The 23023-nt window shown below is 40.5% G+C and overlaps 1 protein-coding gene across 5 annotated transcripts in view; it reads right to left on the bottom strand.

The window, feature by feature from the left end:
- PLCL1 (phospholipase C like 1 (inactive)) overlaps positions 1 to 23023 on the bottom strand; it is a 388297-nt gene that overhangs the window by 151274 nt on the left and 214000 nt on the right. Inside the window, exon 1 of one of the 5 annotated variants that reach the window (XM_082397318.1) lies at positions 13628 to 19520. The exons of the other annotated variants lie outside the window; for them this stretch is intronic. The gene's annotated coding sequence lies outside the window, so the exon portion shown is untranslated. Of the gene's footprint in view, positions 1 to 13627; positions 19521 to 23023 lie in introns of those variants that run through there. 5 annotated transcript variants of the gene reach the window in all.

Consider the following 23023-nt stretch of genomic DNA (forward strand, 5'->3'; position numbering starts at 1 on the left):
CAAGAAGCCCACCCCTATGGGCCCTCGTCCTCATGCTGCTCTTGGGGTTCTGCCAATGAAGGGACCATCTGAAGAGAGAAATAGCAGGATGTTGATTCCTCCCCTTCTCTCTCCCAGACAGGCCATGGTCTTGAAGTGCTTGAGTTTCTTCTACCCATAACCACAACTCCTGTTGGGAGGTCCCTCACCCAGAGTTCCAAGAACAAACTCTCTCTCCTCTGGCCCTTTTAGGCCTAAGGGTGCCAATGTTTCCTTCTGTGGCTAGTCCCTGAGTGATTCACCATCATTTGTTGGTTCCCTTCCCACCACATCTTTGTAAACTCTTCTTCAATTAGCCCTTTGAGTGTGTCATCTGTTTGATAAAGGTTGTAAGAGGGTGAGGCAATAGAAGTGAAGGAGTTGTACACTTTGGATTGGGTGAATGAGCGTATCTTAATCGTGGAGGGTTGGGGTATAGGCACAGGTTCATTTTAAGTCACTGGATCAGCTGTCTGTGGAGGTGCTCTACAGCCAACTTCTTGGTCAGGTTTAAACCAAGTGGGGATAAAACCTTTCCCGATGCAATATCATCCACACTTTTGATTTTCTATGTTACCACAGAAACAGGAGGCCACCGTAACAGGAGGAAGTGGTTTGAATGGGCAATAAATACGTTGCTATGTAGCAGGCTAGAGATCAAGCAAAGACAAATGGTGCTTTTACAAAAGTGGTGTGCTGGACATCCATGAAAGCATCACTGTGTACTGCCTGCCTCCCTACACACACCGCTCACACACACACACACACCGTTCACACACACACACACCGCTCACACACACACACACACACCGTTCACACACACACACCGCTCACACACACACACACACCGTTCACACACCGCTCACACACACACACACCGTTCACACACCGCTCACACACACACACACCGCTCACACACACACACACCGTTCACACACCGCTCACACACACACACACCGTTCACACACACACACACACCGTTCACACACCGCTCACACACACACACACCGTTCACACACCGCTCACACACTGCTCACACACACACACACCGCTCACACACACACACACCGTTCACACACACACACCGCTCACACACACACACACACCCCACTCACACACACACACACACCACTCACACACACACACACTGCTCACACACACACATACACTGCTCACATACACACACACCCCACTCACACACACACACACCCTTCACACACACACACACCGCTCACACACCACTCACACACTGCTCACACACACACATACACCGCTCACATACACACACACCCCACTCACATACACACACCCCTCACACACACACACCGTTCACACACCGCTCACACACTGCTCACACACACACACACCGCTCACACACACACACACCATTCACACACCACTCACACACACACACCCCACTCACACACACACACACACCACTCACACACACACACACCCCACTCACACACACATACACCCCTCACACACACACACCGTTCACACACTGCTCACACACACACACACCGCTCACACACACACACACACCATTCACACACCACTCACACACACACACCCCACTCACACACACACACACACCACTCACACACACATGGCTCACACACACACACACACACACACACACACTGCTCACATACCGCTCACACACACACACCACTCTCACACACACACACACACACCGCTCACACACTGCTCACAGACTCAGCACTCATGATCGTAAAATCTCCAGGGAACCTAGCATCATTCTAAGAAGATGTATGTTAGTTAAAAAGAGTACATTAGATGTCTGGCTCTTCCCAGCTGTCATTTCCTAGCCCAACCTTCCACAATACCCTTTAATACATACACGTCTCACACACGTGCAGACTCACACACACAAACACACACTCATATAATTCACACATATCCTGCTCAACTCTTCTCAAGGAAACTCCCAGGGAAAACTGGATAAACAAGTACAGTTTCTCTTCCACTGACTTCAGTTTTTATTTCCTGTGTCCCTTAGAATCACTCTCCACCACTCCCACCCAAATGAGACTGTCTGATGCATTTGCCTTATCAATATGTGAGCTCAGCAACTCATTCACCATAAAGACTATGATTGAAAAGAGTAACACCCTTGAGATATTTATACTTTAACATAAGACCATCCCTGATCCAAGTGTTACTAAACACATGATTAATTATAGAATTAAAGGAACCAGCCCTCAGTATACTTTTTGGGAGGGGAGGGGGGACAGGGGCAAAGGGACCCTTTTTAAAAAAAATTATTTTATTTATTTATTTTTGGCTCTGTTGGGTCTTCCTTGCTGCGCGCGGGCTTTCTCTAGTAGCGGTGAGCGAGGTCTACTCTTCGTTGCAGTGCGCGGGCTTCTCATTGCGGAGCACGGGCTCTAGGCATGCAGGCTCAGTAGTTGTGGCTCACGGGCTCTAGAGCACAGGCTCAGTAGTTGTGGCTCACAGGCTTAGTTGCTCCGCAGCTTGTGGGATCTTCCCAGACCAGGGATCGAACCTGTGTCCCCTGCATCGGCAGGCGGATTCTCAACCACTGCGCCACCAGGGAAGCCCCAAAGGGACCCTATTTGCAGCTTCTGAAATTTCACTGCATGGGGCACAACTTCGTCAGACTAATGCAAGGCCTCTTTTCTTCTGTTTTTTTCCTCTCTGATGGCTCCACTTTGAGGGAATGGGACATGGAGATCAGGAACAGCATGCTACCTCAAACCTATAATGCACCCTGTTAGATCTAACCTAGTTAAATTTCAGAATCCAGGTAGCCCCTTCACACACAGCACTGAAGAGATTCAAGTTCCCGGCCTGCTGGAGTTGTCTGTCTGAAACAGGCATTGGCATATGCAGGGTCACGAAAAGGCCTCTTTTGGGTGTGAATCAGGAAGATCATCCAGAGCTGAGAGCAAGCTTCTTTAACAAAGGACCGTTTCTACTATCCACTGTTTAGAACTGGAACAGTGCAGTGTGTGTGGACGCAGCTCTGCTGCAGGTTAAGAAGGGAATGTCATCACCTATCACTTTTGATGATTAGAGGCTGACCTCAGCAGACCAGAAGAAACCACTCAGCTGCCAACTGAGCTTCAACACCAAGACCAGAAAGAGGAAGTGGGAGCGGCCAGGCACAGAGTGGGTACTTGGTATTCAGTAAGCACAAAAAAATGACACTAAAATTATTTTACAGTTGAGTCTCCTTCAGGTAATAGAACGAAGCACAGACTCTCTCTCTTTCCCTCTTGCCCTCTGCCTCCCCTCTCCCCTTCCTGCCCCACCTGCTCTCCATACAAGACTTTTTCAAAATGCTAGAATGTGGTGTACTGAAGACTGTCCTCCAGTGTTCTAATGGGGCCCTAACACAATTTATGCAGCCTTAAAAGCAAGCAATGTCCTCCTTTCCTCCATGCAATTTGGGTTGCTTTACTAGTAAATTAGAGGAGTTAGAAAAACAGGATGTGCTACAGTCTGCATTCTGATAACTACCGATTTGTTCAACTGATTATTTTTCTTTGAGAGGAGTGCTATTTTTTTTAACTGTATTATGTAAGTCTGAAAAGAGTATGCTCACCAAAGAGATTCTGCAAAAGTAAAGTTGCTATGCACATAACCGATCTTCACAAGCAAAAGTTTTTTTTTAATTAACAGACTTTATTTTTTAAAGCAGTTTTAGATTTACAGAAAAATTGTGCAGAAAGTCCACAGAGTTCCCATATACTCCCCTTCCCCCATCTGCAGTTTCTCCTGTTATTAACATCTTGCATTACTGTGGAACATTTATCAATGTGTGGCATGTGAACCAATATTGATACATGTTTATTAACTAAAATCCATAGTTTATATTATGGTTCACTCTTTGTGTTGTATAATTCTATAGATTTTGGCGAATGTGTAATGTCATGTATCCACCATTACAATATCATACAGAACAGTTTCACTGCCCTAAAAATGCTCTGTACTCCACCTATCCATCCTGGCCCCTTCCCCCCGCCCCCCACTCCAAGAACCACTGGTTCTCAAAATGGGTTCTTTCTTAGGAGATTCACAAGGGAGAACAGGAAAGGCTTTACCTAAAATGGTAGTACATGAAACTACATCAATAACAGAAAGAAGGCTGGAGTTATAAGAGATATGTAAGTTATAAGTGAAAACAGAGCAAAATGACAACACATCTGCACCAGAAAGAACAAAATTTAATATTTGTAATTTATTAAAGTCATGGATATGTGTCACAAGTTAAAGCTCCAGAGTTCCACTAAATCCATTTAAAACCTGAAAATTATGGGACAAGTATTAGGAGAATGCTTTGAGAAACGACAGCTTAATACCTTGTCTCTGAATGCAGATGACAGCATCCTCTTTTCTCCACTGAAACTCTGACAAGATAGGGAAATGGGTTTCTAGAACACATCTGCTTGGAGTGATCATACACGTGAAGAAGAAAATGGCTTAAAGCTCATTCTAAAGTAAATTCAAAAATTAGGTCTTCACGATTAGCAAAAATTTTAAAGTATAAACAAATCAGATGTGAAATTGCTTATTCCAAGGAAGATACTCTATTGAACTTACAAAGAACTGAACAAGAATATTTCTAGTAGGAACTTTAATTTAGGCACACCTTACCATTTTGAAATATTTCTATTTTCATAATTTAGCCTTTAGCTTTTTAAAGATAATTAATACCTAAGTAAATTTCATGGGAATCATGAGCTATTCTAATTGACTTGTGTTTCTATATCAGAAAAGCTTCCAAAGAAAGCATATCTTATATCCCCAAATATAAAGGGATCTCAAGTATAAAGCAATCTTCCCCACTTCCCATTGAGATGACTTGGAAAAAAAGTATATTTACATTAATCCAAATACACAAACTTTTAGGGATACAGATTGCATATGATGTTTGTAACAGGATGTGAAAGTTGAACTCATTCAGTCCCAGTTTCTGCTGAAGTCCCTAGAGCAGAGCTGATACATTCCAGAATGAGGTGTGAGACACTGTCCAAGACCTGCAGTCCAAGACCCCTTCTCCTCACTTTTCTTGAGGGCATAAAAGCATAGGTTGACAGTGAAGGAGAATATTGGAGAAAGCTATTGGTGTGCTGTGAGCCTCATCCACCCCACAAGAGGGAGGGGCCAGGGAAGGACTTGCCCCTCACCTCAAGCCTAGGGTGAGGAGCCTCAACAGAATTACTTAGAGTAACCTGTGTTTCCTGGATGTGGTAGAATGGCAACTGATTCACACTCCCGAAAATTCTAAAGGGCAAGAGGCTGGTTGAAGCAGCCTGGGGCAGCAAAGGAGTGGCTGTGGCTTGAGAAGCAACTGCATTCCCATGATGGTGGAAGGTCCTGTGCACCCAAAGGAACTCCACACATATATGCTGGAAATCTTGTTTACCAACCCAGATCCAGCTTCTACCTTTTACCATCCTGCTCTGTGTCCTGGAGGCTGACCTCTATAGACTGGATCTACTAAGCTTCCAGCTAGGTTCACCCAATGGGAGGTACCAGCAGAGCAAGGGAAGAGAGAGAAGAGGGGGTGTTTATTCCCTCCGTTCCCTCCCTACTGACTGAAAGTTAACAGAGGCTCTTGGGAAGTCCACTCCTCCTGCTGGACAGTCCTCTCCTGCAGATATAGGTCTCTCTAGGCTCTCCATCTACTTCCTTCCTTTGTCCCCCAAGCCCAGGGGCAATAAAGGCTCTACACCATTAACAGGTGTTTCACATCCCTTATTTGCATTCCTTAACCCTGCCCACACTTCTATGAAGAGTCCCTTCACCGAACTCTCCTCAGTTCCTCAATTAGAGTGTGCCATCTGTGTCCTCCCCAGACTCCGGTGACACTGCACACAGGGGCCAGCATGAGATCTCCTTAGATTCTAACCAAGAATTCTGATCCCCAACAACAAAAACACAAACATCCCAATTAAAAAGTGGGCAAAGGACTTGAATAGATATTTTTCCAAAGAAGAAATACAAAGTGGCAAATAAGCACATGAAACGTTCGTTGCTCAACATTACTAGTCACTAGGAAAATGCAAACCAAAAATCAAAACCACCATGTGATACCACTTCACACCCATTAGGATTTTTTATTGTCAAAAATAAATAAATAAATAACAAGTGTTGGTGGGGAACCCTTGCGCCTTGCTGGTACACAACATAACATGGTACAGCTGCTTTGGAAGTCAGTGTGACAGTTTCTCAAAAACTTAAACATAAAATTACCATATGACCCAGAAATTCTACTTTTGAACATATTAAAAAAAAAAAAAGAAACCTTGAAAGTAAGGACTTGAACAGATATTTGTATACTCATGTACATAGCAGCATTATTCACAAGAGACAAAAGGTGGAAGCACGCTGGTATCCAACAGCAGATGAATGGATAAACAAAATGTGGTATATTCATACAATGGAATATTATTCAGCCTTAAAAGGGAGTAAATTCTGACACACTCTTCAACACAGAAGAACCTCAAGGACATTATGCTAAGTGAAATAAGTCAGTCATGAAAGGACAAATAGTATATGGCTCCTCTGATATGAGGTACCTAGAGTAGTCAAATTCATAGAGACAGAAAGTAGAATAGTGGTTGCCAGGGGCCAGGGGAAGGGGAAATGGGGAGTTAGTGTTTAATGGGCACACAGTCAGCTTGGAAAGACTAAAAGTTTCTGCAGATGGATGGTGGTGACAGCGCAACCGCAATGTGAATGTACTTAATGCCACGGAACTGTACACTTTAAAACGGTTAAAATGGTAAATTTTATGTTATATAAATTTTACCACAATTTTTTTAAAGAAGAATGCTGATAAGCAAGTAAGAGGCCTCAACTAAAGGACCTGGAAGTGTACGGCCAGAAGCCTAGGAGCCCAGCAAAGCATTGTGAGGGACCAGCCAGGAGAAATGCTGTCACCCACGTAAGAAAATTATAGATGAGCAATTCCCAGTGATGGAGAGATTTCCAGAACCCGCGGAAGATAGTGAGTACTTTCCTGCCCAACCTTTCCTCTCTCTGATTACACATGCCACCGTGCTTCAAGGTTAGCAAGCTGGTTGAAGTGGAGAAGAAACAGAAGCACTGAGTGAGAGAGAGAGAGAAGAGTCCCGACATCTCCCACTGCAGACGGCCAGCCTGCGACAGCCCTGCCCTGGGATGATGGGGAAGCTGTAACTTGGATAAAATTTGAAGTTTGGGATAAATACCCTTGACTGGGAACATGAGTCACTAAACAGAGACTGTTTCCTAACCTTTCAGAGGAAGTGGAAGTCACTGGAAGAGTCATGAGGCTATATCTAAACTCCAAACAAGAGCGAGAAGAATAAGTAGGAGCACAACAAATTTAAACGAATAGCAGGTGACAAAAAATTAATTTGCTTTATGATGACCCTCCATGATAAATACCTGTTCAAACCTAATGGTTATATGAGTAATTGAGTTGTCCATCTTTTAAAACATGCATCCTATAGAATTATATATTAATTTTGGAATATTGCAATTTTCATGAAACAATTTTATCCAGACTCTCCATTTCTATTCAAACTTTAAGTAATCAGCTTTCTAAAAATCACATCTTCACATATGTCTAAATTGTTAGAAACAACATTTACAAGTCATGACTTTCCAGTCATATTAGGTTAGAGAGCTGTTTTCCTTCTGTCCTGAGGTATACATTTGTGATATCCACAATATAAATACCTACTGTACTGCTTGAAAAGGCACGTTTAAAATTATATGCAGTACCTGCCATTGCAAACTCATACCTCCAGGAATAATAACAGAAATTGTATTAAATTGCTTCGCCTCTTTTTTGACCCATCATGTCAGCACACCTCTGTGAACAAATAAAAATAGCACTGAGTGAGGTCATTTCAGTCTAATGGGCTTTCCCCAAATAGTACTTTGCTGTTCAAAATAAGGTAGTTGAGTGAGTGCCCTGTAACATGAGACACTTTATCAGGATTCCAATATAAGGTGATTCCCACAGGCGGTTACAGAGACTGATAATAAAATAACATTCCAGACTCACACTATCTTCAGCAAAATAAAATTCTCCAACTGTATTCTTTTCCTGGTAGGCCGTGCCCTGTGCATTTGCCCTTCATGTGGTACACTGGTCTCTGCACATTGTATGTTACGCCTTGGGGAGTCTCCAAGAGGACCCCAAGTGAGAGTCTAGGGAGTTATTCCTACTTAGGAAGGTTTGGGTTCTCTCCTGAGCAAACGGGCTTCTAAATTACAACTATTAGCAAAGGCATTTTACAAGTTCCACCAAGAGTTATCCTTTCCCAGACACTTTTAAGTGTACACTTAATCTTGGCACCAAGCTCCCTTGATCAACTATAGAAACCATATCTTTGAAATGCAAATTCTCTAGCCGGGGAGTCAAGGCCCTTCAAAATTCAACACCCTCCAATGGTCCAGCTCTCTCTTCCACTCTGCCAGGAAGTTCGTGTACTTCAGTCACATTTGTCTCCTTACAGCTCACTGCTGGGGGGCCTTTGTTCTGCTGCTAGCTCTCTCTAAAGAAACTTCTACCATTCCTTTGGTGTTTCACATCCTACTCATCCTTCAAGGTCTAATGCAAATCCCTAGTCCTCATTCCTGAGAAAGTCTTTCTCCAGATCAAGCCAGGAGAAGTACTGTCTCTTCCCCTAAACTGCCAAAACATTGACTCACATGGGCTTGTCTTGTACAGAATTTCCCAACCTTCCTGTCTTAACTGCCCAACTAGGTCGAAAGCAATCCAAGGGCAAGGACTAGTGATTCTACCATTGGATATTTCATGGCTTAGTATTCACACTGCTTAGTATGGTATCTTACACATAGCAAACTGTCATAAATAATTATTGAATGAAGAATAATAAGAAGAACAGCAATCATAACTGTCTGGAAATGTATTCATCTAACATTTTGTTTTATGCATTGTAAAGATTCATTCAAAAAATAATGCCAACTAGTCTTTGTTTATTAAAGTTATTTTTTGAAAGTCCCCCAGTTAGTTGTTTCATTCAATAGGATATAATTTATCCCCTTGGGCTTGAACTATATAATCCATCCTAGAAATTACACTTCAGAAAAAATAAGTGATAAACGCTCTGCTTCACTCAGCCCATTTGTATACCCGACACCCTTTCCTATCTCTGAGTAGGTCCGACCATCAATTCCTTTAAACCACTGACACACACTCGGCCTCTGCATATTCCTCCTTGTGACAGAGTTTCAGTCAGCCCCAGCCTACACTTCTCTCTCCAATCTCTCAGGCTCTCTTTCCCTCTTTAACATACAGTATTGCGTAGCAGGAGGCCTTCCACAAAGGAAGAATTTATCACATGGCTGATGATGCTTCCATTATCTACAAAAGAAAAACATACTTCTGCTCCTAAAACTGAAACTCAGTCTCTGTGCTGAAATCCATTCAAAAATACACCCTCCAACCAACTTCTCCAATATAGAAAATAAAGTCCATTCGTTCAGTTTACATGACCATGTTTTCAAGAACTGAAACCATGGTCTGATAATGAAATATTTGACATATGGCTCATGTGGCATAAATATAAAATGTATAGCAGAGCCTCACTAAAACATTATCAATTTATTTAAAAACTGTGCATCATTTCTTTACTAATCCCTATGCCCTTGCTGTTCTGTTATTCTTCAGTATTGAAGAATAATATAGACATGATGCCAGAGCTTGAGAAAGGACTCTGTCTAAGGAAAACAAATTCTAATCTTGATGCTGCTAAATTACCTTGCTACTTCACATCTCATTCCCTCATTCACAAAGTGAGTATTCTAGTCTAGATCAGGGGTCACAAACTCAACTGCCTAGAGGAGCCAGACAGCTACTAGAGACGATTGGAGCGGGTTTGGCCGGGAGGACAACAGGGAGTGGTAGAGACTGGTGGAAAGTGGAGAGCAAATCCTGCTCCAAAGGACACAAGTGTTTAAGTGTTTAAATCTAGCCTTATTGCCATGTCGGAACGTGGGAGCAATATGGCCAGATCTTCTGACTTGTCTAAAGAAGCTGGAAGTCAGGACATATCTGTGATATTAACTGACAGCTAATTCCCTGTGCTTTTAAAATAAAACTGTGTATATCTGATACTGTGTAGGCTCAGCCAAACACAGCTGCAGGCCAGATGAGACCTATGGCTGAACAGTTTGCAACCTCAGGTTTAAATGATCTTCCTTTCTTACTTTCTTATATAAAATTGTCTGGTGTTCCCCTCTATATGATTATTCTATAAACTAATGAGATTTTATATTTTACCCATTTCAGCCAGTTTCAAGAAACTTGGATGAAAGGGAACATCAGACAAAATGACATGGCAGAGAAAACACAGGATATGAAGTCAGAAAACCAATTCAAGTCTCTGTTTCATTCTTTAGAGCTGTATGGCTTTAGGCATGTGGCTTACCTTTTTGGAAACTGAAGTTTTCATCATCAGTAAAATAGGGATAATTTCAATTGTTCTAACTTGTAGGGTGATGCTGATATTTGAATGAAATTGTGTAAATGGAAGCACTTTGTAAACTCTAAAGCACTAAACAGCTCTCAGGAATGATTATTGTATTGTCTAACTCCCCAAAGATCAATTCAGGAGAAAAAACAGACTTTGAGATTAGCTGAATATCACTTACAGTAAAAAAGGAAAGAGACTTCTCAGAGGCCAACAATTGTTCTGATGTTAAATCTATCAAAATTATTAAATCCACATGCCTCAACTAAGACCCAGTTTAGCCAAAATAAATAAATATTTTTTAAATTATTAAATTAAGCTAAACGTGGTATCGAAACTTTGGGTAATTTGTAGCACACACAGAGTTTAATCTATTCTGGCCCCTGAAACATCCACTCCAATAACCAGGCAAAATCTACTCAGTTCAGGGTCTCTAGATAGATAGACTGGTGGTAATCTTGTAACTCGGGATTTAGAATGATACACAGGACCTGTTTATAATGACAGAATCCACACTGTGATGAGAGCTCTGAACAATTTCCATAGCCATAGGCTGATAAAGGATGCCATACAGTAGAATCTGACATCAGTCCCTGCTCTGAAACTGAACCACAAGAGGAGTTTCAGTCCTATCCAAGTCCCCTTCTGTAGGTCCTAGATTTGTTATTCTCATCTGTTCCGGGGACCCCACCACTAATCACAGAGAATGCTTAGACTTTTCTGGTTAACCCCGAGAATAGCTAAGTAATCCTGTGGTCCCCTCCCATGGCGCCTCACTTAACGTGGGTCCTCCCGTTTGTACAAACCATGACACTCCGTAATATCAATTAAGCAATCAGGGGTTGGCAAACTATTTCTGTAAAAGGTCAGATAGTCACTATTGCAGGCTTTATGGGCCACGAGCTCTCTGTCGCAACGTGTTGCTGTGGTAGTGGGAAAGCGGCCATAGACTACACCTAAGTGACTGAGCACACCGTGCTGCAATGAAACTGTGATTTACCAAAAAGGCGGGAGGCCACAGCTTCCCAACCCCGGCTTTGGACTATTTATTCACTTCATTCTGTGAGCTATAGTCAATATCAGATGATATTGAACTTTTGAAGAATTATTTTTATGAAAAAGGATGCCAAGTAAAACTAACAAAACACTGCAACATGCTCTATACCATGGAGTTTGCTTTCTTCTCAAGGTAACCCTATGCGATGATTATTTTGCTCCCCATTTTACAAGTGAGGAAACTGAGACGTAGCAAGCTTAATAAACCAGCTAGGTTACACAGCTAGTGGATGACAGCCAGGATTTCCTCCTAGGTTTCTCTGACCCTACCTTGCCCTTCCACCAAAGCATTCAGCTGCCCATGTGGTATACTCAGGAATTTCTGAATGCCTCCAAAAATTCCTGAGCTAGTCTGAGATATGGATACTCATTAAACTTTCATTAAAGAATGTTCATAATGGAAGTGATTATTTAAAAAATTTAGCTGGAATGAATCATGCAACAGGAAGAGTAAGACTAAATTCCACTCACTATCCTTCTGTTTTCGATTGAGCCTATAAAATTTTACTTAAAAACCCTTTTGTAGAAGAAGCCAGTGAACTAATCACAGGCCCATTTCTAATGCAGTAGACTTTTCTAGATAAGATAAACCATTTTTCTGGAATTTTCACTGGGACTTCCTATTCTCTCCCTACAAACAATGTCACCAGAAACATGTTTTGCCTTCTCTTGTGCTTAAATTTGAAATAGAAATCTATTTTGCAAACCTAACAAAGTTGATGTTATGGACCACCCAGGAGACAGTCATTAAAAGGAAAGAACTGCATTATTAAAAAATTCAAATATTTAGCAGGAAGAAATCATGAACACGATATTCTTTCTATTGAGGATCTGGTAAATAAAACATTTTTAAATGTATTTTCTTAATAGTGAAAATGTTGTCAATGGATCTTAGTTCATTTATAAATTCCAACCTACTGGCTCTGATTTCTAAGGAAATAATGTACTTTAACTTCCTTGAAAGTCAGAGCCAGTCACTGTTGAAGGTTTTGTAACACATTCGAACCTTACCACTTTAGTTGCTAAGAAAAATTAGTTTCAAATGTTTTCAAGATAACCAAATTTTTCTAACTACAAATTACCATAATGGGTAAATGTAAAATTAATGAAGTAATTTAAGAGTTTCTTTGTCTTCAAATCAGTAATATGCTTTTAACTACTGAAACATAGAAAGTAAAACATGTTGAAACAAACCATTAAAACATGTTTACATTTTCAAGAAATTGGGAAGTACCCATTTCCCACAGATCTGCTTAATCACTACACTAATAAAAACAAGTCTAAAAAGTTCTTCAGCAAAGCAAGATTTGTGCCTTGATAACCAACTAGTTGAAGTTTAACATAAATACAACTAGTAGTTGTGTTCCAGTTATGCTTCCCTTGAAGGGATATGAAAGATGCAACTGATAAAATAAAATATAATCAAAAACCTGGGAAGCATAGTTAAACTTTTTAACTAGAAGATGCTGGGATTTAATGGTATGTCATGATGAAAATATTACACTTTATTCATCCTTCTGTAATCTTTTGCGCATTTTGTAGATCTGTGTATTACTTAGATACCCAGACCTGGAGTGTAAGCTGGCAGATGGCTTTAAATGCAACATACAAAATAGCCAAAATTCTGTTTTCAGAGAACAATGGTAATTCTAACCACATCCCTCCAAGCCTCTCACCAGCCTTTGATCCCTTTGAAATAGTGTCTTTTCATCCTCTTTCTATCTTCAGTGTCTAGCACAGGGTCTAGCAATAATGGCAAAAACAACAACTAACCATAATTCTATCCTTTTCAATTTAAAATGATCAAAATCTATAGATAAGATTATAAATGCAAAGTTCTAGGCAAACACACTAGTCTACTAAGAAATGCTACCCAGAATACCATCACTTCAAGGTTGTGACTTTGGAAAGACACTTGGCCTTTCTTCATTTGTAAACTAGGGCAACTGAATCAGAAGATCCCTATTCAGCTTCTTTCCTGCAGTATGGTACTAATTTTTCATCATGCCCCTAGTTTGAGAGGTCTTTCTATGAGGATTTCTTTTATTGATTATTATAGATAAACTCACTGTTGAAAGCGGAGGCTCCTTTTAAGAACAGACATTTCAGGCCTTTAATGAACTTCCTGTCTCCATTTAGCCATCACAGTCTCATCAAAAACTCCATCTGAGAATAGGAAGGGAAATAAAGGTACAATTCCAGCTACTCACCTTCATCGTTGCCCTAAATGATTGACAGAGTAACAGCTATGTGTCAATATGATTTATTTGCAAAATACCTATGCAGAAGAAGGGCAGAGATGAATTAAAAAGGGATGACTTATAATTGCTTGTTCTTGAGAACTTTCTCATTAATAATTTAGTCTGAGCAGGTAAACAGGCAAAGCAGGCACACCTCTATGATTTTGCTCTTTTCAATAGTGTTTCCAAACCTAGTCTACTTTAAAATCAGAATCATTTCTTTACATTTGTTTTCATATAATTTCCCTGATAATCTTCATTACACATTAGTGTAATTCCCTAATCCCCATCCAGAGGAGCTAAGTGGGTGTCTTAATGTACATTGAAAGGTCTTTTGCCCTAACCTTACACTGTACGAGAAGAACTACTGCTGGTTTGATTAACTGTAGTTGGATCAAGGTGTAGTGTATTTGAAGGCTAGCGAATGCAACTTCAATGCTTAAGAAAAGTCTTTATTCTTTTAGCATTAAAAGAAAATGTTTAATTTGTTTAAACTAGAACATCCCTCCTCCAGATCCCCTGATGGCTAGCTCCTTCACAGTTCAGCTCAAATATAACCTCAGAGGCCTTCTCTGACCATTCTAACCAAAGTACCAACCCACCAACCAAGTCACTTGCCACCATATTACCCTGTTTAATTTCCCTCATAGAATTTAATACCACCTATCTTATAGGATTTTATGAGGATTAACATTTTAAATCCATATTAAATACTGAAAGAAGGCCTGACACATAATTAAATCTCCATAGTATTAGCTATTATCAGGCATTATTTCTTATTGTCCCCTCACTGTCATTTTCCCTGCTATCCTTCCAGTGTCTAGGACACTGCCCAGTACATAGAAGGTGCTCAATAAATTATTTATTAAATAAATTATTACATTCTTCTCTCACTCATCATTAAGGCACAGCTGAGTGAACTCATATATTCATTCTCTCATTTGAAATGAAATTTTTATGTACAGAGCACTGTGACAGGAAACAAGGTAAATTAATAAGTTAGTCTGTGTCCTTATGTGGGAAACAAGGCACATCATGTTACAATATGGTGTGGAAACTAAAGAAAGGTATAAATCAAGTACCTGGTATGTTCAGAAGTCTCCCAGACATCAACTACCATTTACTTGTTGGATTCTCCCAAAAATATATTTCATCTGAGCTCTTGAACCATATATCCCATTGTGTGCTGGACATATCCACTCATATCCTAGAGGCACCTCAAAACTGAACTCACACTTCCCATCTGATCTGCTTTTTCCTTTTATTTCTATCTCCATGGATGTTCACATACCTCTTGTATCACTCAAGGCAGAAATCTGGGGGTTATTCTATTCTCTTCCACTTTGTGCATTTCACCCCATCTAATCAGGCACTAAGTCTTAGTATTTCTTTCTAGTGCATGAGATCTCTCCAATTTGATCCCTTCCATTCCCTCTGTATTGTCATTTTCTTGTACATTTCTCTGCACAGCCTCTTACAGCCCATATGGAAGGACTTACATATCATTGTATCCCAGCATTTTTCACCATCTGGACTTCAATATGTGAATGAATGAATGAATGGTATAGCAAAACAGAAAAGAAGCCACTTCTGGGGATGTCAGGAAAGGTCTCACAGACAAGGCAATATTTGAGCTGGTTTTAAATGATCAATGGGAATTGGCCAGGGTAAGAAATAAGGAGGATATTTCAGGCCTCAGAAGATCATGGGCTTTTCTTGGAGTAGTGAAACTCTCAGCATGGCCGGGACAGGAGAGACAGCTGAGTATGTGGCTAGAGATGAACCCGGGAAGGCTACTGGGAATCTAAAGGGAACTTGAGGTACCACAGGTGAATTTAACTTCTAGAAGGAACAGAGAATCAAAAAATGTGTATAAGCAGAGGAGTGGCATCACCACTTTGTTTTTGGTGGAGACAAGTCTGCTGGAGACAGATAGCAGTGGGAAGAAACTGGTGGCAGAGAGAGGTGGTGAGGGTCCGAAATGAGGCACCAGCAGTGGGAATGGAGAGAAGGAGATAGATATCACAGTTATTTTAAAGGTAGAGGTTGTTTGTGTCTTTTCAGTTTTAATATAGTGTTTTAGTTAAGAAATAGCAAAAAAGATTTAAACAAGTATCACCAAGTTAACATTGAGGTACCATCTTATCTGATATCACCCAACTCGATTGATTCTACCTTTAGAGGCAAGAATATACAATGGAGAAAAGACAGGCTCTTCAGTAAGTGGTGCTGGGAAAACTGGACAGCTACGTGTAAAAGAATGAAATTAGAACACTTCCTAACACCATACACAAAAATAAACTCAAAATGGATTAAAGACCTAAATGTAAGGCCAGACACTACCAAACTCTTAGAGGAAAACATAGGAAGAACACTCTATGACAGAAATCACAGCAAGATCCTTTTTGACCCACCTCCAAGAGAAATGGAAATAAAAACAAAAATAAACAGATGGGACCTAATGAAACTTAAAAGCTTTTGCACAGCAAAGGAAACCATAAACAAGACAAAAAGACAACCCTCAGAATGGGAGAAAATATTTGCAAATGAAGCAACTGACAAAGGATTAATCTCCAAAATATACAAGCAGCTCATGCAGCTCAATATCAAGAAAACAAACAACCCAATCCAAAAATGGGCAGAAGACCTAAATAGACATTTCTCCAAAGAAGATATACAGATTGCCAACAAACACATGAAAGAATGTTCAACATCACTAATCATTAGAGAAATGTAAATCAAAACTACAATGAGGTATCACCACACACCGGTCAGAATGGCCATCATCAAAAAATCTACAAACAATAAATGCTGGAGAGGGTGTGGAGAAAAGGGAACCCTCTTGCACTGTTGGTGGGAATGTAAATTGATACAGCCACTATGGAGAACAGTATGGAGGTTCCTTAAAAAACTAAATATAGAACTACTATATGAGCCAGCAATATGACTACTGGGCATATACTCTGAGAAAACCATAATTCAAAAAGAGACATGTACCACAATGTTCATTGCAGCACTATTTACAATAGCCAGGACATGGAAGCAACCTAAGTGTCCATCGACAGATGAATGGATAAAGAAGATGTGGCACATATATACAATGGAATATTAAAAGGAAATGAAATTGAGTTATTTGTAGTGAGGTGGATGGACCTAGAGTCTGTCATACAGAGTGAAGTAAGTCAGAAAGAGAAAAACAAATACTTATGCTAACACATATATGTGGAATCTAAAAAAAAATAGTTCTGATGAACCTAGGGACAGGACAGGAATAAAGACGCAGACGTAGAGAATGGACTTGAGGACACCTACAGGGGGAAGGGTAAACTGGGACAAAGTGAGAGAGTAGCATTGACATATATACGCTACCAAATGCAAAATAGATAGCTAGTGGGAAGCAGCTGCATAGTACAGGGAGATCAGCTCTGTGCTTTGTGACCATCTAGAGTGGTGGGATTGGTAGGGAGCGCAAGAGGGAGGGGATATGGGGATATATGTATACATATAGCTGATTCACTTTGTTATACAGCAGAAACTAACACAACATTGTAAAGCAATTATACTCCAATAAAGATGTTAAAAAAATAAAGGTAGAATCAATCGAGTTGGGGAACGTCAGATAAAATGGTACCTCAATATTAACTTGGTGATACTTGTTTAAATCTTTTTTGCTATTTCTTAACTAAAACACTATATTAAAACTGAAGAGACACAAACAACCTCCTATCGATAGAACTAAATACCCAGGGGAACAATTTTCACTACAGCATTTGGGATTTTTCCAGGCAAAATTATGCACAGTCCCAAAGGGCCTCAAAGCCGGATGTCCTCTAAGCACATAACAGATACTTTTAGCTTAAGTAGGATCAGAGGCCAGAAACAAAGTCTAAACAGCAACTAAAATGACCAAACACCAAGCATTTGAAAAATTGTTCAAATGATATTAGTGGGAAATATTGAAAACTGGGGCTAAAGAGCAATCGATAGTGGAGGTATATAAAAATAATCATACAAAATTAAAAATGACCTAAGACAATTGACTTCAAAATTCAGAAAAACTACCATTTCCCCCTGGGAATGAGAGAGATCAGAAAAGCTTTTACAGTAAGTGACACTGGAGTTACACTCAAAAGTGTGTAGTAATTTCATTTGCGGAGCTGAAGGGAAGTCCTCTTCAGTAAAAGGGAACAATGACAGAAGTGGGAAAATCTGGGTAGCATTGAAGGAATGGCCAGGGATTTCCAGTTTGATTGGCTCATTGGATACATGAACAGGAATAATGGAAATTAAGATTGAAAATGTAGGATGGGGCCAGGTCATGACGGACCTTGAATGCCACAGGAAGGAGTCTAAACTTGAAGGACTCACTGTAGGTGGGTTGAACAAAATGTGGCATGCTCAACACCATGCTTCAGGAAGAGTCACTTGTCAGGGCAGGTAAAATGGAGTGAATGGGTAAGACAATAGGGGAGGGGCAATAGGAACAGATATGGGAGAAAATTTTGAGGCAAAAAAAAAAAAAGAGAGTAGGTGGGGCTTAACAAGATTGGGATTGGAAAAGACTCAGATTAGTCCCAGTAGGGAAATCAGCTGGGAGCTAATTAGCAATGAGATTGCAATGGAGCCAGAGAAGGTCTAACTGAGGGGTTGATACTTGTGGTAAGATCAATCAGACCAGTTTTTCTGCTGAGGCTTATCTCTGTATGGCCCCTGGAACTGCAGCAGCTGTCCTGCAATCAGGAAGACAATTAGTCATACTGAAGTTGACCTAACAGGAGCAATAGGGTGGAGGAAGGATGGAAAGATCCCAGGTCTTTGATGATGCTATTGAGTCACTGGTTTAAGTAACCATGGGATTTGGGACTACATGTTAAAATGTTATAATAAATTTTCCTTATTGTAAAAAAAATAGAGTTTTTGACTTTTTTGTTTTTTTTTAAAACTCAGTAATGTGAAAGAAGGAGTAGAGAAATCAAAGGGTGGAGTCTACTCAGAATTGGAGATTTGCAAAGCAAATATAACAGGACATGGGGACCAGAGCCTGAAGGCCAAAAGTTTAAATGACAGGCCAAAAGGTCCTTATGGATAGGGAAGGCAGGTAAGGCCAATGTGGCATGTCAAGGCAAAAGATGGAGCAAGGAGCTGTTTCAGTGAAGAATAAAGCCAAGATTCAATAGGAGAAAAGATTGAGAAGAGGTAGAACCATAACCAACATGGCCTGAGAAGATCATTTCACACAAGGAGTGTGTCTGTGCCTACAAGGAGCAAGAGTGTCATAGAAATAAACTTGCTTAAGGTTCAGAAACTGAAGCTCTCTGAGGACAGGGATTGGAATAGCAGATAAGCGTTCAGGTTCCTCAAGATGACAGAGACAAAGTCAGCAAAAGCAGACTCTTAATGGGGTCAGATGCAAGCACAAGGTGTGAGTTGAATATAAGATGGAAGAAGTGTGGTATACAAGGATAGAGTGGTACTCAAAACACAAGTTCTTGAGAGACAGTGAACAAACAATAGTCTGGTCGTGACAGTGGGAAGCAGGAAATTTGCGGACCCCTACTCCTCACTCTGAGTGTCAGAGAAAGTAGAAGAAGTGACCACTAGTGACGAATTTGGCTCAGGAACTTATAGCTTAGAATAAAGCCAAGACTGAGTTTTGGCAAGACTGTAGGGAAATGTTGAAGGGAAAGGTTAAGAATGTGAGGTTTGTTCAACTAGTGGAATACTAGAGTGTAGCAGAAGGGCAAGGGAGGGGAAGGCAGGTATGGCATGGGGGCTGGGGCTGAAATCTATGGACAGAAAGCAGAAGCATCAGAGGTGGGCATGTGTACCTCGGGAGAGCATTTTTATTTATTTTTTTAATTAATTAATTTATGGCTGTGTTGGGTCTTCGTTTCTGTGCGAGGGTTTTCTCTAGTTGCGGCAAGCGGGGGGCACTCTTCATCGCGGTGCACGGGCCTCTCACTATCGCGGCCTCTCTTGTTGCGGAGCACAGGCTCCAAACGCGCAGGCTCAGTAATTGTGGCTCACGGGCCCAGTTGCTCCGTGGCATGTGGGATCCTCCCACACCAGGGCTCGAACCCGTGTCCCTTGCATTGGCAGGCAGATTCTCAACCACTGCGCCACCAGGGAAGCCCAGAGCATTTTTAAAGAGAGAAATGTGGTGGCCTCTAATTGCGTATTTGGCTAGCGTAAGGGTTGATAGGGGAAAACAGAACAGGGAGAATAAACTAAGGGGAATTTTGGTAGTTTAACAGCCTTGCAAAATAAAAATCATAAATAAATTTGGAACGAGGCAGACCTAGGTCTGAGTCCTGACTCTGCTATTTACTAGCCTCAAGCTTCTGTTTCCTCATCGTTAAAATGGAAATTAAATTGCGGACTTTGCAGAGGTTTGAATAAAATTTCAAGATAATGTATGTAACATTTAGTGGTCACTTGCTCAGGTGAAGCGTTCCTCTATGACTACAGCTAGCTTCCAAGGTGCTAGGCCTGCCAGTACAAACATCTTCTGAAGGGACATCTCAGGGTGAGAGAGGCATAAGCATCTCCCCCAACAGCATTCCTCCCAAAGTACACAGTACCACTGGAGGTAAAAGTTATTGGTTTAGCAATGGAAATGAATGAAAATTCTGAATTAAACTCTCAATAATTCAGCAGCTGAGCCTAAAAAGACCTGAAGAGGAACTTCACACACATAGTTGCAGAGGCACACTTTGTGCAAAAAAATTTATCTTTTGTTTATTCAGTGAGTCAGCCTATTATCGGCACTTGTAAATTAACTCTAATTATCAGATAAAAGTGGTTACTCTAATTGCCTGATAATCAACTCCTACAAAAAGCCTAAGTAATGAGTAATAATGACCGTATCATTTCATAAAGGAGATTTTTTTTTTTTTTGAAAGTAGGACACACTCAAAATTGTGTCTGGTTTACAGACACAATGGGACTGGTTTACAATTTTATTTAACTTTTCACAATTCATACTAGGTCCAGGCCAATGATTTCCAAATTTAAACCTCCTGTCCAGACCTTTCCATTGAGGTCTAAGAGACCTCTCTGACATCTCGCCTTCAATAGCTAATAGGCAGCTCCAGCTTAGCATGGGGAAAGCAGAACTCTTGGTATGCTTCCCAACCAGTTCCTCCCCAGACCTCCCCCTCCTCAGTAAATGGCACCACCATCTACCTAGTTATTCAAGCCCAAAACACAGGAATCATCCTTGATTTATACTTTTTCTTATTGTCCTACAAGCACCCATTAACTAGCCCTGTGGGCTGCCCCCTAAAATATGTCCCAAAGCCACAACACTTCTCTCTTTCTCAGTTGCCACTAATCTTGCCTGAGTCACCATCACATCTCACCTGGATTACTGGATTACTAACTCACTAACCACTCTCCCTACTCTTCCACTGTCCATTCTCCACCAAACAGCCAGAAGAACCATAAAAAGCACAAATCAGATGGTATCATTCTCTTGCTTACACCCTCCAATGGTTCATTGCTCTTACAATGAAATCCAAACTTTTCCGTACAAGGTACACCTGACTTCATGCCTACCCGCTTCCCTGACCTCAACTCCTGTCATTCTCCCCCGCACACACTGCACTCTGGCCACACTGGCCTTCCTTCTGTTCTTTGAACATGTGGAGCTCATCCTTACCTTCCCCCTTGCTAGTTCCTCTGCCTGGAATATCCCAACACCAGACCTTTTCATGGCTAGCTCCTCCTTTTCATCGAGGAGGAAATATTAACTCCTCAATGAGGCTTTCCCAATCTTAATTGGTATCTCCTTCTAGTCTTTCTCTATTGAATTATACTGTTTTATTTTTTCATATTTGTTGTCACTGAGATGGCATCTAGTAGTCACTCAATAAATATAGAATTAATTAATAAACCATGCACAATTTTTCTTAAAATAACATCCTAACTTGGGACAATGCAATTTCAAGGTCGCCTAGAACTCACCTTCAACTCAAAAGTTGCTCAAAAATATGCTGGATTGGCTCCCATCAGCTTGCAAGTTGATGAGAAGGGATGAAAGTAAAAGTCTCAGAGCAAAATGCATTTGTAGCTTGGTATAGCTTCATAGTTCATACCTGCATGCACTGTTCTGGCTAAGAGCCTCTCAGAGCAGCTAGGACTCTCTTGACAAAGACCCAGATTGTGTTTCTTGAAGAACCTGAGCAGCAGCTCCCCCATCCCACCCCAGGCAGACAGAGTCACCAGCAGCAGGGGGGCTCCAAGAAGACTTGAGAGCAAGGGACGTTTGCCCCTGCAATGGGGAATATTGTTGAATCTCCTTCTCTGTACAGCCATCTTGTAGACACAGACAAGAACCAGTATCAGTTGGATTCTTCCTGTCAATCACCATGACACTTGTGACAACCATGCAAAGGCTTTCAAAATGTGCTGACAACTTGAAGGGACTTTGAGGAAGGTCGTAGTTTTAGGCAATGCTATAAAGTTACCCACAAAGCTTTTCACACCATAGAAAAATTTGACCTTGATTTTCTTTCAATTTTTGCTGATACATAGCAAATGGTATATGAATATGTCACAAATCATAAAATAGATTTTGTTTTACTTTTTAAAATAAAACCAGAAAAATAAAAAGATTAAAAAAGTAAATAAAACCAGGAAGCCAAAGACAAATATCATATGATATTTCTTATATGTGGAATCTAAAAAAAAAAAAATGATACAAATGAACTTATATACAAGACAGAAATAGACCCACAGACATAGAAAACAAACTTACGGTTACCAAAGGGGGGGGGCGATAAATTAGGATTTGGGAATTAACAGATACACACTACTATATATAAAATAAATAAACAACACGGACCTACTGCATAGCACAGAGAACTGTACTCAATAGTTTTTAATAACCTATTAGGGAAAAGGAACTGAAAAAGTTTATATATATATATATATATATATACACATAAATCAATCACTTTGCTGTACACCTGAAACTAACACAACATTGCAAATCAACTATACTTCAATTAAACAAACAAATAAATAAAAATGAAATAAAACCAGGAAAGACCATACTAGGTTTTACAATCCAAGTCCTCTAGCTTTGATAAATAAGAAAAATGGAACCCAGGAAGTTTAAATAACTCAAGATCTCCCAGCAATTCAGAATGTTTTTCATACATAACACCTTATCTTTTGCACATTTTTGAAGACAGAAAAAAAGTGAACTGATCGTGAAGGATA

The sequence above is a fragment of the Balaenoptera borealis genome (assembly GCF_965194805.1).
Source record: "Balaenoptera borealis genome assembly, chromosome: 6".
Classification (NCBI taxonomy): domain Eukaryota; kingdom Metazoa; phylum Chordata; class Mammalia; order Artiodactyla; family Balaenopteridae; genus Balaenoptera; species Balaenoptera borealis.